The following is a 6,677-nucleotide window of genomic DNA, read 5'->3' as shown; positions in this document are numbered from 1 at the left end:
TTTTATATTAATTTCTGGTTTACAACATAGTGATCTGACAATTCTTTGCATTACACATTGCTCACCACCATATGTAGAGTTACTATCTGTCAGCATACAAATTATTACAATATTACTGGCTTTATTCCCTGTGTGGTACTTTTCATCCCCATGACCTATTTATTTTATAACTAGAAGTTTGTACCTCTTAATCCCCTTTACCTATTTTTGCCATCGGTGCAGCCACTATAGAAAACAGCATGGAGGGTCCTCAAAAAATTAAAAATAAAAATACCACGTGATCCAGTAATTTTACTGCTAGGTATTTACCCAAAGAAAATAAAAGCACTAACTCAAAAAGATGTATGAACCCTTGAGTTTATTGCAACATTACTTACAATAGTCAAGATGTGGAAACAACCTGAGTGTCCTTGGATGAATGGATAAAGAAGTGTATGCATGCGTGTGTGCATGTGTGTGTGCATAATGGAATTTTACTCAGAAGAATGTTTTAAACAACTCTATGAAAATATATAGCTAAAAAGCATGTTAAATTTATTGCTAGACCTCTTGTGTTGAACGTTACATGAATGACCTAGCATATATTTTGGTAAGAAGATATTAGTAAAGAGAAACCATGAATGAGTTTGTAACTTGCCATACTGTGCTGGAAATTATGGAGTGTAAAAATTACTGTGGTAAAACCAAAATTACCTTTCATAAGATTGTAAACATTTTTAAATAGATTCTATTAATTAGTTAAACCAAGCTTTTTTTCAAATTTTAATCATATAGTCATTTGACTAAATTAACTATCAAAGTAAGTTAAAAATGAATAGTTAGGAGTTCTATGGGGATGCTGCAATCCCCTGATAACTTGTTTATGAAACCATGAGCTGTATGGTCATGTGCCACGGAGTACCTTTGAAAAGGCTCAGATGAAGACACCAGCAAGGTAATGAATCTCACTAATGGTTTGGCTTCAGTAGATGCCTAGCATAACTATGTCAGAAAATATGGCATTATCTTTACATTGATATTTAAAAATTGCTTCCAGCATATAAAGATTTTCCTGACAGAGTATTTAGCATAGTATTTATTGCCACTCAAAGATGATTAATTGTTTACTTCTCAGTTTATCACCAGTCAAGAAACAGAGAAATGATTTCCAAATATTTGACATCTACTAACTTTCTTAATAAAATCAATACATAAACTTGAGTGTTTGAGGAAAAAAAATTGTTTAGGTCTTTGAAATTGCAAAAATATTCCTATCTAATCATTACAAATGTTTGCTTTGAGTTTAAGACATTTCCTTTTTTTCTCTTTCTGACTGGGATAGGAAGAGTGATTTGGAATTTTCAGTCTTAAAGAAAAAAATGGGCACCATTCTACAGTAAAATCAAACCAATGGAACAGCTCTGTCAATCTGATAAAAATTATAAAGTAGAAAAGAGAATATTTGAGATAATTTGGTGATAAAGAATATTCTATGTCATTTAGAATGTTTTGTGAAAATCAAAATCAGTTTTTAATTATGAACAGTTACTGTGTGTGTTTGAGTGTGTGTGTATAAAGCTTTATACAAGGATATGAAGATTTTAAGTTTCAGAAAATAAGGCACCTACAAATATGAATGCTTATTCTATCCTGTTAAATTCAGAAATATGTATTTTTGAAGCACTGGAGTCCACAATCCAAGGAGAAGCAGTTATGCCAGTTGAAGCCTGAAGACTGAGCTTTATGCTCTCACCTTGGGGTCAGGTGAAGGGATATGAAAACGGCAGCTGTAGTACAGTAATGTTGGAATTGTTCCTCAAAAATAGCAAATACCAAACCCCCATGATGACACCCACTACAAGAAATCAGGAAATTGGGGCATCTGGGTGGTTCAGTCGGTTAAGTGTCTGCCTTCAGCTCAGATCATGATCTCAGGGTCCTGGGATTGAGCCCTCCATGGCGGAGGGGAGTCTGCTTCTTCCTCTCTCTCTGTCCCTCCCCCAACTCATGCATGCACGCTCTCTCTCTGTCTCAAATAAATAAATAAATAAAATCTTAGAAATAAATAAATCAGGAAATAAGAGCTGGGGGCACAAACCCCTGGCAGCTCAAGACTTGGGTATCAGTATCTCTTCAGGAGGAAAGACAGGGGGCAAGGTGTTACATGGTGGATGTGAGAAGTAGAGAACCCCAAAATTGCCACCAGGCATACACTGGAATATGGGCAGGACAATTTGAGAAAAATCTACTGAAACTCTAAGTATTTTTTTCATATGCTAACTTGTGGATAATTAGCATGAGTCCATGATTTAAGACGATGTGACAGGAGCAATTGGATGTCTACTGAATCTGCAAAATCCCTTCTACAACAGAGCCTGACACTGGAGAGAGACTATTCAAAAGAGAATCTAAATTTATCAGAAGTGGAATGATAGCAGCAAAAGCAAGAGTTAGGCATGTTTAAAATGAACAAAGAAAAACCACTAGGAGATTTCAAATGGTAAGGGAACATACTTAAAGAATTGGTGGAAATTACAGGGAGCCCATTAGAGCTGTGAGCCTAGAAAAACTCTTCAGACCACTGCTACTTCTTCAAATGCCACAAAACTAATTTACTGTAGAGAAAGAAAAAATAGCACAACACAAATTATCACAATTAAATCCCATACTCTTGTTTTTTAAAAGATATATTGAAATAGAATATTGACCCTGTGGAAAATAGAAGCACTCCAAAAAGTCATGGCAAAGAACAAAGGGAAACAAGCCACGTGTTTCCAAACCCGTGAAAATAAATTAAGAAAATGATAGAAGATATAAAACAATAGCATAAATGTAAAATAGAAATACTCAGAAATGAGGTGATAGCACGTAGAGAAAGGTATGAAATAATGAATAACAATATTAACCTAGGCACACAGATAATTTCTTTAGACAAACAGAATAAGCAAGGAGAGAAAAACTTTTTTTTTAAAGATTTTATTTATTTGAGAGAGAGAGAGAATGAGAGATAGAGAGCCTGAAAGGGAAGAGGGTCAGAGGGAGAAGCAGACTCCCCGCTGAGCAGGGAGCCCGATGCGGGACTCGATCCTGGGACTCTAGGATCATGACCTGAGCCGAAGGCAGTCGCCCAACCAACTGAGCCACCCAGGCACCCCGGAGAGAAAAACTTTTAAAATAAAAAAGAAATAAAAAGTTAAAAGGGAACCAAGAAAAAGTGACTGGTACAGAATGTGTATAAAGACTGTCCAATAGATTTATAAAAGATGACCTCAAACAAAAACCAAAGCAATGAAATCAAAGTTGAGAAATTTTTAAATTTCTCAAAAGTAGTATATTCTGTCAGCAAAACCCCACCAGCTGTAAGTCATGTACTTCACCAACACTCTACCCATATCTAAATCACTATAAAAAGGTGTATCTTAAAATTAGAAAAGAATATTAGTTGTTGAATTATTTTAGTTTCCTCAGATATCTTAGTTTGTTATAGTTGATATGTAAGACCTTTTCCTCAAGAAGAACCCTGTGGAATCCTTCTTTTTGCTTCCCAATATCCTTAGCTCTTCCATGAAATTTGTTGCCAAATACTGGTTCTTCTTTTACCATAATTCTGGCATTTGATTTTTTTTTTTTTACCAAACAAATCTGTATCCTTCCAGCACACTCCAGCCTCTGGGGAATCATTCACTCCCGTAAGTACAGCATTGAGTTTCCCTCTGTGTTGGTCACAAAAAAAGAGTGTCCCAACCTTTGTGAATCTCTTGCCTATGGCTGATGTGCTCTCATTTTTAACCACTCTACAATTATTTGTGTATTTCCGGACATTATAATTTCCTCGGATATGTCTGAGATAGCTGGCTACTGGAAGATGAAGCAACTTTTTTTTTTTATTGAAGCTGTATTTTATTTTATTTTATTTTATTTTCCTTTAAATTGTTTTTATTGTTATGTTAATCACCATACATTACATCATTAGTTTTTGGTGTAGTGTTCCATGATGCATTGTTTGTGCATAACACCCAGTGCTCCACGCAGAATGTGCCCTCCTTAATACCCATCACCAGGCTAACCCATCCCCCCACCCCACTCCCCTCTAGAGATGAAGCAACTTTTACTTGGAACTTTCTGCACTAAGAGAAAGAGACCAGGTTTTCGCTTCAAAAACACTCTGGCTTAAACCTCATCTCTGGCTTCTACTAAACATAGAACTTAAGTAAAGAACTTAATCTTTCTAAGCCTCATTTCCTCAGCTCTAAGAGGGCTTTAATGATATATTACTCCATGGTTTATTGTGGGGATTAATGGGCCAGCATATGAAAGCGCTTTGTAAACTGAAAGTGCCCCGCAGGTTTAAGGTTACAGGACCACTGAAAACATCCACATCAAATTCAGTGTTTCTGGTATGGAATTCATCTAACAGTCATTCAAAAAGCATTTACAAGATGCCTGTGAGCCACGGGGCCAGGGCTGGCTGCTGCATCTCCTTGTAACTACCCCAGTATGTCTCGCATCCTAACGCTCATAAGTTTGTCCAGAGTGCTTCATCTGCCCACCTATGCATTTGCAAAATTTCAGTGTCACTTGAAATCATTGCTTCTTCCTAATTACCAATATCCAGTCAATGTCCTTCAGGCTTTCTGCTGTTATCTTCCTAAAGTTTCTGAATCTCTTCCATCATTTCCTTTCTCAGACCTATATCTATTTAAGGAAACCAAAGATATAAAACTTAAGCGTTGTGCAATTCTTTTTGAAAATTGTCCCATTGCATTCAAAATTAAACAAACATAGTTTAAGTATGCATTTTCACCAAAAAGGTGCTAGCAGTTGCAGAGTGACTTACTTCAACATATTTATGGGAAATAGAAGAACAAGTGTACAGTCTTTTTAATGTCAAAGGTCTATGGCACAATGAGATAGCTAGGCAACTTATATATATAAATTTGGTCAAGAACTATACCTAGGTAATATCAGGCCTAGGTAATTTCACAGCGTGTTCTATCAATTATTTAAGAAAGACACTAAAATGGAATTCATTTACTATAGTGAATGAAATATCTAGGAATAAATGTAACAAGAAATGTCAATATTTACATGATGAAACTTTAAAATACTATTTTTCCTGTCATGGAACATGGGAACGGAGTAAAAAAAAAAAAAGGAATATCAGTTTTTAAAAATGAAGTTAAGATTATACTGACATCAAAAATAGCTCAAACACTTACTGAATGGGTTGATATCCTTTTCTGAGCCAGATCTTACCATTCTCCAGGCGATGGCAAGGAATTTTTGGATCTTCATGTGGGAATGTCATTGTAGAGGGCAATAGAAACAATCTCTTCCATGGTCCAGGAAGTTCAAGTCTCTCAACATGGAAAAGCAGCAGCAGAATGAAGAGAGAACCATCTCTTCAGATTCCAAAACAACAAGACCTTCGGAGACATCAACAAAATACACACACGAAGCCCTTAGACAACTCTGTGTCAGGAAAGTTAAAGACACTGGAATTTCTCCGGAACAAACCAATGGATCTATCACAGTGACTAAGGTCAGCAAAGAGACTTCTGTCACTCATGCTCTATTTGAATCTCTAGCCAAAGAAAATTTACTTTTAGGGGAAGACGTTGACTTTTTTTACTTGAAAGAAGTTTCTTCTCAAACTGATAGTGAAATGGACAAAAGGAACACCTCAAAAGATTGCCTTTCTCTTGACCTAGAAGAGCTAAGGAAGGCTAAGTCATGAAAAATAGTTCTGCAACAGAAATGTAGGTGCAGTCAGCCCTGAAATTTTCAGGAACAGATAGTAATGCTGAACTGAAGGGACCCCTAGATTTAGAAACCTATGAGAAGCAAGATATAATGCTAGACACAGACAAGCAGTCTGGTTCCCCAGAAAGCCACGTAGAAAACACATGGAATGTATGTGAAGGTCTAGATAAACTTAAGTACATTGAATATTACCTTAATAAGAACAAAGAAAGGTCACATTTATCTGAAAAGTTACAGAAGGCAGAATTAAATGATGGCAAAAGTATTGAGCCACTGGGAATACACATCACCCTTAGTAATTCTCTTCCCCAGGTAGGTGATCCCTCAACTGAAGGCAATAAAGAGCCAGATAAAACCTGGGTGAGTGTCCCTCCCACTGCAACTGGCCTCTTGTACAGAAGCAAATAGGAATAAAGAGTCTCCAGACAATTCTTCAGAAGCTGCTCTGGACAACAAATGCCAAGGCAGACAAATGGATAATAAGTTTGAAATTCAGTTATGCGTACTAAAGAGAATTCAAGTATCCATTGAAGATACCTTTCTTCAAAAGAAGAGAAAAACAAGACTCTACCCATGTTTCTGTGCATTAAAGTAGTTAAGCCAATGAGAAAATTCTTTGTGACTCACACTGCAGCCATAGTCCAGCAGTGTGGCAAATGAAAAAAAGAGCCAGTGTACTGGTTGGCTGTTCCTCTGGAGAGCCTGTGTTAGCAGCTATTGGCTATATAAGAAGAAGACGTCCTGTGGCCTGCCCCCAGAAGAAGTGTGTAGTCTTGGACTGCTCTGCTCTGGTCAGTGGAATAATGAGCCACAGAATCAAGCAGTGAAGAATGAGAATTCCTAGAAATAGTGTACCCTGGACTGAGATTCTTCATCCATTTGAAACATAATTTCTTAATTTGAGAAATGGGTCATTGTGTTAAGTGATTGGATCA

The 6,677-nt window shown here is 36.6% G+C and overlaps 1 pseudogene; it reads left to right on the top strand.

Annotated features, from left to right (window-relative positions):
• The first annotated feature begins 4,277 nt into the window (after window positions 1-4,277).
• LOC112826607 (nuclear receptor coactivator 7 pseudogene) lies at window positions 4,278-6,453 on the top strand (annotated as a pseudogene).
• The last annotated feature ends 224 nt before the right edge of the window (window positions 6,454-6,677 follow it).

Source organism: Callorhinus ursinus, unplaced genomic scaffold, assembly GCF_003265705.2.
Source record: "Callorhinus ursinus isolate GAN/ISIS: 27379988/994484 unplaced genomic scaffold, GSC_fseal_2.0 scaffold7, whole genome shotgun sequence".
Lineage (NCBI taxonomy): Eukaryota > Metazoa > Chordata > Mammalia > Carnivora > Otariidae > Callorhinus > Callorhinus ursinus.
The sequence above is the reverse complement of the archived record's forward strand: the minus strand, read 5'-3'. Positions and strand labels throughout refer to the sequence as shown.